The 12,665-nt window shown below is 45.3% G+C and overlaps 1 long non-coding RNA gene across 1 annotated transcript; it reads right to left on the minus strand.

Annotated features, from left to right (window-relative positions):
* Positions 1-4,735: 4,735 nt before the first annotated feature.
* On the minus strand, positions 4,736-9,680 carry LOC140693863 (uncharacterized). The gene is made up of 3 exons (XR_012069566.1): positions 9,576-9,680; positions 6,303-6,375; positions 4,736-4,929 (listed from the first exon to the last, which is right to left on the minus strand). It is a non-coding gene; the product is annotated as an uncharacterized lncRNA (long non-coding RNA).
* Positions 9,681-12,665: the final 2,985 nt, after the last annotated feature.

Genomic DNA, 12,665 nt, shown 5'->3' on the forward strand with positions numbered 1-12,665 from the left:
GATGGCCTTCCGCTAGATTCAGCAAATGTTGTGCTTATGTCTTCCCTGGGGTGAAGGGAGTGTGGTAAGAGAGGGGAATCTGACTGAACTTGAATCTGTATTAGGCCTCAATTTTTCAAGACAGTATAGGTAAAGAGTACAAGTCAGAAAGAGAACTGTACTGTAAAAGTCGCCAATGATATAAAAGACACAGCTTATGTGGATCGTCTTTCACTTGAGTCAAGCCCCCGTGGGCACTATATCATGCGGGTGCAGACTTGGTTGCGTTAAATGGCTTTACCCAACATGATCGGATGATTAAGCGTTCTCATCACTGATAGAAGAACACCTGGTTCTCCATAGACTAGCATAATTGCAGCAGGGTTCTCCTAGCTAGAATGCCTCTAGGTGCTTTTGGATTCAAACCTAAATGTATATATTTGGTTTCTTTCCTCTTGTATTTACCTAGAGAGGGATGTTACCCCTTGAAATGCCAATATTGGCCAGTAGGTGTCATTGGGAGTAAAGGGCACCAATGCACAAGTGTATCCAAGTTTGGGGGTTATTTCAAGTTTCCAATAGTTATTTCATGGTTCCTGTTGGTTTCGGAGGCTTCAACCGTAAAGAGCCGACATGAACCCTTTAACAGTTTGGACTGCCAATTTGCATTGTATCTGTCTAGGTTTTCCGTCGAGCTGACAAAATGTTACCAAAATTGACAAGTCTGGCTTCTAGGTCGATTGAGTGTGTTTCAAAAAATAACTTCATTTCCGTATAACTCCCAAAACATGTAAATGAATTCTTTTAAACTTCTTAAAGACTGCAAATGAGATATCAACACAATGTCAAAACAGGTGTATTCGGACCATCCCTCCCACCACGGCTGTATAGAAACAAAGAGCTAAGCAAATATCACATTTCTGTGAAATGTATCTGGATAGTGTTGATTCATCGATGCCCAGTTGGCAGAGAAGAAGTGCAACCTGCACTCACTCGCTCCCATGAACAGAGCAATGGAAACATCCACTCACCCAGCCCTTGGCACAGGACACTTGCCGAAGAGAGGTCTGTTACTTCCAAAGACAGGATGAGGCCTCAGGACACCTGGAAGCAGGAGAAGGCAAAGCAGGAAATGGAATCCAGTGAGGGTCTGACCCCTGGTGATGGAGCAACAAGGGTGAAACTCTGTTTAACTTGGACGCACACTCTCAAGCGGACAGGAGACATGGGATAGAAGGTGATGTGCTGAGATTTACAAGAGTGCACAGCAGATGCTTGGCTGACAGAACTCAAAGAAACCAGCGCAAAATATCCCCACAGTTGATTCGGAGTCCAAGATCCCAGCTGCCACATTTGAGGTAGCAGAGGCAACGTTCTGTGAGGGATAGGGCTACGAATGATGGCACACGCTGAGTCTCAGGGATCTGGAGTGCATTGTGGGATGTGGTGGGTCGAATCAAGAGAGCAAACCAAAATGTGTACCAATGATAAAGCATCAAAACTGGTCACGTGGTTGAGATTACCAATATGTCCCATGGCCACACCCAGTGCATCTGCAGGACCAGGGACCAATTGGGCATTTTGCCAATAGAGCACGTGTGGGGCTGAATCAGAGATATCGTTCATCTGGTCTGAGGGATCCAGGGGGCCTTGGTTTTGAAATCAGAATGAAAAGCCTTAGGATCTGCTACATTCATAACCTGGGCTGGGATTATGGTTTGGTTTGAGGCACAGGATGCGCAACAGCTGTGTGGTTGCCTTCGTGCACCCGTGCCACAAGGATGAGAGGACAAGGAAGAGTGGTCCAAGTCCACAGCGTTAGAAGAGGAAGCATTACCTACAGCATTATCTCCCTAAAGCGGATGCTACATTTTGGATGGCACCAGCACGGTACGGCACCGAGGACACCAAGGTAGGTCTGCGGGATCATTCCAGCAGGCCCTGATATGTGACATCCATAGATATGCTTCCACTGGTGTTTCTGTAGACAGAGAAGCTCTGAGAAGAACTGCTTTCATTGGGACATTCCCGTGGAACTACAAAGCACAAGCGCACTCTCAGTTTGCTGTTTTGGAAACACTCCAAAATGACCTAGAGCAGAATGCAGAGCTGAGAACCTTTAAAAGCTTCATTTCCACAAGAGGAAGTGTCCTGTGCACTTTCAGAATTGTGAGATAAGCATTATCAAAATGAAGTTATGCAAATCGAAATAGTATTGGTTTTTCATCAAAACTAATGCAACAACAGCAATTGGAGATATACCAGACAACACACACAGGAACACGATATGGCATCAATGTCTAGGAGAAATTGTCCGCACAGAAATCCCATGGAATTGCGTAGAGCCAAAAGTCTAAAATTTTCACTTAACAAAGCCCTAGAAGTCCACATTACATACCTGATATTACCTGAGCAGTAGAGGTGAAGAAGTACAGTAAAAGAAACAGGAAGTACCATTTTCAGTTCCAAAGATATTGAAGGCCCAAAAGATAAGCTTTCAAACAACTAGACTGCAAAACGCTATCCAGACCATGTGTTGAAAATGGAGGTCAGGAAATCACTGAAAAACAACAGTGTCTCAGAATCACATAAGGCAGAATACCGGAAAAGGGGAAGAGAAAGTCTAAAGACGAGCCAAAAAATATCAGGAAACTCAATGGATGTGATAATATCAGGGCTAAAATTTAGTCGTAAGCAGACTAGATAATGCAGAGGGACGCGTGAATGACTGTGAAGACATGGGATCAGAAAAACCTCGGTCAGAAGCAGACATAGGAAAGCAAGTGCAAAGCAATGTAAACATTGCTGTTGAACCCTGGGTTAAGACAGGGCATGAAAGACTAGAATTCATAAGGGTCCCAGATGGAAAAGCAAGAGATAAGGAAACAAAAAATGTCTGAAAATTTATCTGTAGAAAAATCAGACTGAAACTTCCTGAAAGCCAAGAAAGAATCATGTATGCGAATTCAGGAATTACACAGCATCCAAAGGAGGTGGAATCCCAATAGACCTACCAGCAGCTGTATGATTCAAATCAACAAAGCTCACGAATATCACAGTGATTTAAAATGCACCTGGAGGAAACAACATAGTCACAAGGGAACCTCAAGCGGGGATTCAGCTGATATCTCGGCAGCAATATTGCAGGAGAGGGAGGAGTGCCAGGACACAGACCATATCCTGAATGGCCAAATGCTGCCACCTAGGGGAGCCTATGCCACATGACCGCCAGTCCTAATAACGGCAGAGCTAGAAAATTCCACAAACCGGCAAATCTTAAAAGAATTCAGCAGTTCAAAACTTATCCTACAAGAATGGTTGAGAAATCTACCCTGAATAGAAAAGCAGCAAGATGAAATGGAAAGAAGAAACCATTATTGGAAATGCAAGAAGAGCATGAGTGGCAAAGAAGAAACAAGAAGAAGGCAAGGAGGACATCAAAACCCTAAAGATGGGAGAGGGAAGCAGGAAATCATAGGTGATTGGAAGCACTCTCTTAAGTGAATCAGCTTATTTGACTCTCTGTTTCAAGCTTAAGGAGAGATGCATGGCCTGTCGTGTTTGCAATACAAGCGAGAAGCAGACCAACAAAGAATCAAACCAACAAACAAACACCAAAATGGTACGGTTGGCTGATATTTACCAAGGGAACCATGATTATTCAAAAGAAAATACTTAAGGTGATGTCAAGGATCATTCAGCATGCATCGACCCATTATCGCGGCTTGCATGTACTCAGCACACTTGTATTCGGAGGCGTGCATTCATATTCGTAAATTTTGATTCATAAGAACATAGCGTGACCTAACCCTAATGCCGATTTGGAATCAAATGGATTCCTAGTCCGTGATGTAGACTTGTATGTCTTCCAACAGGATGAAGGAATGCCATATTCTAGGCTACGTAGAGAAGAATTGTAAGAAGCCTATAACAAAGGCAAGTAGCTCTGCCAAAGTGTACTAAGAGCAAAAGAGACTGACAGCAAAGTGCACATTGGGGTTGGTTTCATTTCTTGGAATTTCAGCCCCCATGAAACCAATGGATCCATGTCCTGAGAGTGCGGGTGTTTCAGCAGAAATCAGGCGACGCATATGTATTCCGGGTGTACGGATATTATAGGAACATAAGTCTCCTTTAGTGGGTCTCTGTGTACTGTGAACTGTTAGAAAGTTTAAAGACGTGTGAAACCATCAACTGAAAAGGGACACACTTCCCTCCATTGGTACTGTGCATAGAGATCTGAACAAAAGGAAAGAGGGAAGAAGAAAGGCCCATGGGACGCTAGTGGGTAGAATCACATTTACCTTAGGAACTTCTCGTCGGATGCAGCCCCTCCCCCAACACTGACAAGATGCAGCAGCCATTGGGGATGGCAGTTAGCGGTTGGATTCCAGGTGGAATGTTGGTGTGTACCGCGAGGCTTGTTGTGGCTGTTGGATCCTAGGTAACCGGGCAGAGTTCTGTGGGTGGATCAGTGTGATGGAGGGGCTGCCGCCCTCTGTGGAGCTTGGCTTAGGTGTTTGGTCCGGGAAGCTGTGTAAGTTCGAGATACTGCTGCTGCCCAAAGACCTGAGGTCACAGGTCAGTTTCCAGAACCTGAAAGGGCAGACAGTGGAAGATCTGCCTGTCATCAGCTTACTGGTGAGGCTCCGAGGTACTTTCAGACTTGCCCAGTCCTGGTGAAGTCAACTTTAGGGGAGACACGAAGAGAAGCTGGCCGAAAAGCTGGCTGAACGGATTGAGGAGAGATGCGAACACATGGATGAGAGATGTTCTGCTACAATGGAGAATACTGGCGTGGAGACAGCTGTAGAGGATACCAGGCTCAAAAGACACTCATGAGACATATTGAACCTCGCTGATACTGGCAGAAACATACGGAGTGCCAACGTGGACTTGAGGAAGTTCCTCAATTCTCTTCTCCAAGAACGGGTCCAAGGTCCCTGACGTCTGCAAGAGAAGAGATGGCAGAGATGATCAAAACGCTCCTGTTCTTGGAAGAGGTCATGGGAATCCACACTTCCCAAGGGGCCTTCCCAAGCCATTCAGACCAGAATTCACCAAGCCCAGGTAAGCCTTTTCCCAGGTTTGGGCCTAGCTAGCAAGCACTTGCCTTCCCTCCCCTCCACACAGGCATCCATTTTGAAGGATCAGTAGCTGAGCTGCAATGAAGCCATTACGAGTAAAACAAGCCCCTCCTAGAATCAGAGTTCCTCCAGCTTCACACTCTGTGAACAACAGTGAACTCCTTAAAGGTCCAATAAACTTGGCTGAAATAGATAGGAATTGAATACTTAGCTCACACCTAGAAACGATGGCCTTCCGCTAGATTCAGCAAATGTTGTGCTTATGTCTTCCCTGGGGTGAAGGGAGTGTGGTAAGAGAGGGGAATCTGACTGAACTTGAATCTGTATTAGGCCTCAATTTTTCAAGACAGTATAGGTAAAGAGTACAAGTCAGAAAGAGAACTGTACTGTAAAAGTCGCCAATGATATAAAAGACACAGCTTATGTGGATCGTCTTTCACTTGAGTCAAGCCCCCGTGGGCACTATATCATGCGGGTGCAGACTTGGTTGCGTTAAATGGCTTTACCCAACATGATCGGATGATTAAGCGTTCTCATCACTGATAGAAGAACACCTGGTTCTCCATAGACTAGCATAATTGCAGCAGGGTTCTCCTAGCTAGAATGCCTCTAGGTGCTTTTGGATTCAAACCTAAATGTATATATTTGGTTTCTTTCCTCTTGTATTTTCCTAGAGAGGGATGTTACCCCTTGAAATGCCAATATTGGCCAGTAGGTGTCATTGGGAGTAAAGGGCACCAATGCACAAGTGTATCCAAGTTTGGGGGTTATTTCAAGTTTCCAATAGTTATTTCATGGTTCCTGTTGGTTTCGGAGGCTTCAACCGTAAAGAGCCGACATGAACCCTTTAACAGTTTGGACTGCCAATTTGCATTCTATCTGTCTAGGTTTTCCGTCGAGCTGACAAAATGTTACCAAAATTGACAAGTCTGGCTTCTAGGTCGATTGAGTGTGTTTCAAAAAATAACTTCATTTCCGTATAACTCCCAAAACATGTAAATGAATTCTTTTAAACTTCTTAAAGACTGCAAATGAGATATCAACACAATGTCAAAACAGGTGTATTCGGACCATCCCTCCCACCACGGCTGTATAGAAACAAAGAGCTAAGCAAATATCACATTTCTGTGAAATGTATCTGGATAGTGTTGATTCATCGATGCCCAGTTGGCAGAGAAGAAGTGCAACCTGCACTCACTCGCTCCCATGAACAGAGCAATGGAAACATCCACTCACCCAGCCCTTGGCACAGGACACTTGCCGAAGAGAGGTCTGTTACTTCCAAAGACAGGATGAGGCCTCAGGACACCTGGAAGCAGGAGAAGGCAAAGCAGGAAATGGAATCCAGTGAGGGTCTGACCCCTGGTGATGGAGCAACAAGGGTGAAACTCTGTTTAACTTGGACGCACACTCTCAAGCGGACAGGAGACATGGGATAGAAGGTGATGTGCTGAGATTTACAAGAGTGCACAGCAGATGCTTGGCTGACAGAACTCAAAGAAACCAGCGCAAAATATCCCCACAGTTGATTCGGAGTCCAAGATCCCAGCTGCCACATTTGAGGTAGCAGAGGCAACGTTCTGTGAGGGATAGGGCTACGAATGATGGCACACGCTGAGTCTCAGGGATCTGGAGTGCATTGTGGGATGTGGTGGGTCGAATCAAGAGAGCAAACCAAAATGTGTACCAATGATAAAGCATCAAAACTGGTCACGTGGTTGAGATTACCAATATGTCCCATGGCCACACCCAGTGCATCTGCAGGACCAGGGACCAATTGGGCATTTTGCCAATAGAGCACGTGTGGGGCTGAATCAGAGATATCGTTCATCTGGTCTGAGGGATCCAGGGGGCCTTGGTTTTGAAATCAGAATGAAAAGCCTTAGGATCTGCTACATTCATAACCTGGGCTGGGATTATGGTTTGGTTTGAGGCACAGGATGCGCAACAGCTGTGTGGTTGCCTTCGTGCACCCGTGCCACAAGGATGAGAGGACAAGGAAGAGTGGTCCAAGTCCACAGCGTTAGAAGAGGAAGCATTACCTACAGCATTATCTCCCTAAAGCGGATGCTACATTTTGGATGGCACCAGCACGGTACGGCACCGAGGACACCAAGGTAGGTCTGCGGGATCATTCCAGCAGGCCCTGATATGTGACATCCATAGATATGCTTCCACTGGTGTTTCTGTAGACAGAGAAGCTCTGAGAAGAACTGCTTTCATTGGGACATTCCCGTGGAACTACAAAGCACAAGCGCACTCTCAGTTTGCTGTTTTGGAAACACTCCAAAATGACCTAGAGCAGAATGCAGAGCTGAGAACCTTTAAAAGCTTCATTTCCACAAGAGGAAGTGTCCTGCGCACTTTCAGAATTGTGAGATAAGCATTATCAAAATGAAGTTATGCAAATCGAAATAGTATTGGTTTTTCATCAAAACTAATGCAACAACAGCAATTGGAGATATACCAGACAACACACACAGGAACACGATATGGCATCAATGTCTAGGAGAAATTGTCCGCACAGAAATCCCATGGAATTGCGTAGAGCCAAAAGTCTAAAATTTTCACTTAACAAAGCCCTAGAAGTCCACATTACATACCTGATATTACCTGAGCAGTAGAGGTGAAGAAGTACAGTAAAAGAAACAGGAAGTACCATTTTCAGTTCCAAAGATATTGAAGGCCCAAAAGATAAGCTTTCAAACAACTAGACTGCAAAACGCTATCCAGACCATGTGTTGAAAATGGAGGTCAGGAAATCACTGAAAAACAACAGTGTCTCAGAATCACATAAGGCAGAATACCGGAAAAGGGGAAGAGAAAGTCTAAAGACGAGCCAAAAAATATCAGGAAACTCAATGGATGTGATAATATCAGGGCTAAAATTTAGTCGTAAGCAGACTAGATAATGCAGAGGGACGCGTGAATGACTGTGAAGACATGGGATCAGAAAAACCTCGGTCAGAAGCAGACATAGGAAAGCAAGTGCAAAGCAATGTAAACATTGCTGTTGAACCCTGGGTTAAGACAGGGCATGAAAGACTAGAATTCATAAGGGTCCCAGATGGAAAAGCAAGAGATAAGGAAACAAAAAATGTCTGAAAATTTATCTGTAGAAAAATCAGACTGAAACTTCCTGAAAGCCAAGAAAGAATCATGTATGCGAATTCAGGAATTACACAGCATCCAAAGGAGGTGGAATCCCAATAGACCTACCAGCAGCTGTATGATTCAAATCAACAAAGCTCACGAATATCACAGTGATTTAAAATGCACCTGGAGGAAACAACATAGTCACAAGGGAACCTCAAGCGGGGATTCAGCTGATATCTCGGCAGCAATATTGCAGGAGAGGGAGGAGTGCCAGGACACAGACCATATCCTGAATGGCCAAATGCTGCCACCTAGGGGAGCCTATGCCACATGACCGCCAGTCCTAATAACGGCAGAGCTAGAAAATTCCACAAACCGGCAAATCTTAAAAGAATTCAGCAGTTCAAAACTAATCCTACAAGAATGGTTGAGAAATCTACCCTGAATAGAAAAGCAGCAAGATGAAATGGAAAGAAGAAACCATTATTGGAAATGCAAGAAGAGCATGAGTGGCAAAGAAGAAACAAGAAGAAGGCAAGGAGGACATCAAAACCCTAAAGATGGGAGAGGGAAGCAGGAAATCATAGGTGATTGGAAGCACTCTCTTAAGTGAATCAGCTTATTTGACTCTCTGTTTCAAGCTTAAGGAGAGATGCATGGCCTGTCGTGTTTGCAATACAAGCGAGAAGCAGACCAACAAAGAATCAAACCAACAAACAAACACCAAAATGGTACGGTTGGCTGATATTTACCAAGGGAACCATGATTATTCAAAAGAAAATACTTAAGGTGATGTCAAGGATCATTCAGCATGCATCGACCCATTATCGCGGCTTGCATGTACTCAGCACACTTGTATTCGGAGGCGTGCATTCATATTCGTAAATTTTGATTCATAAGAACATAGCGTGACCTAACCCTAATGCCGATTTGGAATCAAATGGATTCCTAGTCCGTGATGTAGACTTGTATGTCTTCCAACAGGATGAAGGAATGCCATATTCTAGGCTACGTAGAGAAGAATTGTAAGAAGCCTATAACAAAGGCAAGTAGCTCTGCCAAAGTGTACTAAGAGCAAAAGAGACTGACAGCAAAGTGCACATTGGGGTTGGTTTCATTTCTTGGAATTTCAGCCCCCATGAAACCAATGGATCCATGTCCTGAGAGTGCGGGTGTTTCAGCAGAAATCAGGCGACGCATATGTATTCCGGGTGTACGGATATTATAGGAACATAAGTCTCCTTTAGTGGGTCTCTGTGTACTGTGAACTGTTAGAAAGTTTAAAGACGTGTGAAACCATCAACTGAAAAGGGACACACTTCCCTCCATTGGTACTGTGCATAGAGATCTGAACAAAAGGAAAGAGGGAAGAAGAAAGGCCCATGGGACGCTAGTGGGTAGAATCACATTTACCTTAGGAACTTCTCGTCGGATGCAGCCCCTCCCCCAACACTGACAAGATGCAGCAGCCATTGGGGATGGCAGTTAGCGGTTGGATTCCAGGTGGAATGTTGGTGTGTACCGCGAGGCTTGTTGTGGCTGTTGGATCCTAGGTAACCGGGCAGAGTTCTGTGGGTGGATCAGTGTGATGGAGGGGCTGCCGCCCTCTGTGGAGCTTGGCTTAGGTGTTTGGTCCGGGAAGCTGTGTAAGTTCGAGATACTGCTGCTGCCCAAAGACCTGAGGTCACAGGTCAGTTTCCAGAACCTGAAAGGGCAGACAGTGGAAGATCTGCCTGTCATCAGCTTACTGGTGAGGCTCCGAGGTACTTTCAGACTTGCCCAGTCCTGGTGAAGTCAACTTTAGGGGAGACACGAAGAGAAGCTGGCCGAAAAGCTGGCTGAACGGATTGAGGAGAGATGCGAACACATGGATGAGAGATGTTCTGCTACAATGGAGAATACTGGCGTGGAGACAGCTGTAGAGGATACCAGGCTCAAAAGACATTCATGAGACATATTGAACCTCGCTGATACTGGCAGAAACATACGGAGTGCCAACGTGGACTTGAGGAAGTTCCTCAATTCTCTTCTCCAAGAACGGGTCCAAGGTCCCTGACGTCTGCAAGAGAAGAGATGGCCGAGATGATCAAAACGCTCCTGTTCTTGGAAGAGGTCATGGGAATCCACACTTCCCAAGGGGCCTTCCCAAGCCATTCAGACCAGAATTCACCAAGCCCAGGTAAGCCTTTTCCCAGGTTTGGGCCTAGCTAGCAAGCACTTGCCTTCCCTCCCCTCCACACAGGCATCCATTTTGAAGGATCAGTAGCTGAGCTGCAATGAAGCCATTACGAGTAAAACAAGCCCCTCCTAGAATCAGAGTTCCTCCAGCTTCACACTCTGTGAACAACAGTGAACTCCTTAAAGGTCCAATAAACTTGGCTGAAATAGATAGGAATTGAATACTTAGCTCACACCTAGAAACGATGGCCTTCCGCTAGATTCAGCAAATGTTGTGTTTATGTCTTCCCTGGGGTGAAGGGAGTGTGGTAAGAGAGGGGAATCTGACTGAACTTGAATCTGTATTAGGCCTCAATTTTTCAAGACAGTATAGGTAAAGAGTACAAGTCAGAAAGAGAACTGTACTGTAAAAGTCGCCAATGATATAAAAGACACAGCTTATGTGGATCGTCTTTCACTTGAGTCAAGCCCCCGTGGGCACTATATCATGCGGGTGCAGACTTGGTTGCGTTAAATGGCTTTACCCAACATGATCGGATGATTAAGCATTCTCATCACTGATAGAAGAACACCTGGTTCTCCATAGACTAGCATAATTGCAGCAGGGTTCTCCTAGCTAGAATGCCTCTAGGTGCTTTTGGATTCAAACCTAAATGTATATATTTGGTTTCTTTCCTCTTGTATTTACCTAGAGAGGGATGTTACCCCTTGAAATGCCAATATTGGCCAGTAGGTGTCATTGGGAGTAAAGGGCACCAATGCACAAGTGTATCCAAGTTTGGGGGTTATTTCAAGTTTCCAATAGTTATTTCATGGTTCCTGTTGGTTTCGGAGGCTTCAACCGTAAAGAGCCGACATGAACCCTTTAACAGTTTGGACTGCCAATTTGCATTCTATCTGTCTAGGTTTTCCGTCGAGCTGACAAAATGTTACCAAAATTGACAAGTCTGGCTTCTAGGTCGATTGAGTGTGTTTCAAAAAATAACTTCATTTCCGTATAACTCCCAAAACATGTAAATGAATTCTTTTAAACTTCTTAAAGACTGCAAATGAGATATCAACACAATGTCAAAACAGGTGTATTCGGACCATCCCTCCCACCACGGCTGTATAGAAACAAAGAGCTAAGCAAATATCACATTTCTGTGAAATGTATCTGGATAGTGTTGATTCATCGATGCCCAGTTGGCAGAGAAGAAGTGCAACCTGCACTCACTCGCTCCCATGAACAGAGCAATGGAAACATCCACTCACCCAGCCCTTGGCACAGGACACTTGCCGAAGAGAGGTCTGTTACTTCCAAAGACAGGATGAGGCCTCAGGACACCTGGAAGCAGGAGAAGGCAAAGCAGGAAATGGAATCCAGTGAGGGTCTGACCCCTGGTGATGGAGCAACAAGGGTGAAACTCTGTTTAACTTGGACGCACACTCTCAAGCGGACAGGAGACATGGGATAGAAGGTGATGTGCTGAGATTTACAAGAGTGCACAGCAGATGCTTGGCTGACAGAACTCAAAGAAACCAGCGCAAAATATCCCCACAGTTGATTCGGAGTCCAAGATCCCAGCTGCCACATTTGAGGTAGCAGAGGCAACGTTCTGTGAGGGATAGGGCTACGAATGATGGCACACGCTGAGTCTCAGGGATCTGGAGTGCATTGTGGGATGTGGTGGGTCGAATCAAGAGAGCAAACCAAAATGTGTACCAATGATAAAGCATCAAAACTGGTCACGTGGTTGAGATTACCAATATGTCCCATGGCCACACCCAGTGCATCTGCAGGACCAGGGACCAATTGGGCATTTTGCCAATAGAGCACGTGTGGGGCTGAATCAGAGATATCGTTCATCTGGTCTGAGGGATCCAGGGGGCCTTGGTTTTGAAATCAGAATGAAAAGCCTTAGGATCTGCTACATTCATAACCTGGGCTGGGATTATGGTTTGGTTTGAGGCACAGGATGCGCAACAGCTGTGTGGTTGCCTTCGTGCACCCGTGCCACAAGGATGAGAGGACAAGGAAGAGTGGTCCAAGTCCACAGCGTTAGAAGAGGAAGCATTACCTACAGCATTATCTCCCTAAAGCGGATGCTACATTTTGGATGGCACCAGCACGGTACGGCACCGAGGACACCAAGGTAGGTCTGCGGGATCATTCCAGCAGGCCCTGATATGTGACATCCTTAGATATGCTTCCACTGGTGTTTCTGTAGACAGAGAAGCTCTGAGAAGAACTGCTTTCATTGGGACATTCCCGTGGAACTACAAAGCACAAGCGCACTCTCAGTTTGCTGTTTTGGAAACACTCCAAAATGACCTAGAGCAGAA

Source organism: Vicugna pacos, unplaced genomic scaffold (genome assembly GCF_048564905.1).
Source record: "Vicugna pacos unplaced genomic scaffold, VicPac4 scaffold_20, whole genome shotgun sequence".
Lineage (NCBI taxonomy): Eukaryota > Metazoa > Chordata > Mammalia > Artiodactyla > Camelidae > Vicugna > Vicugna pacos.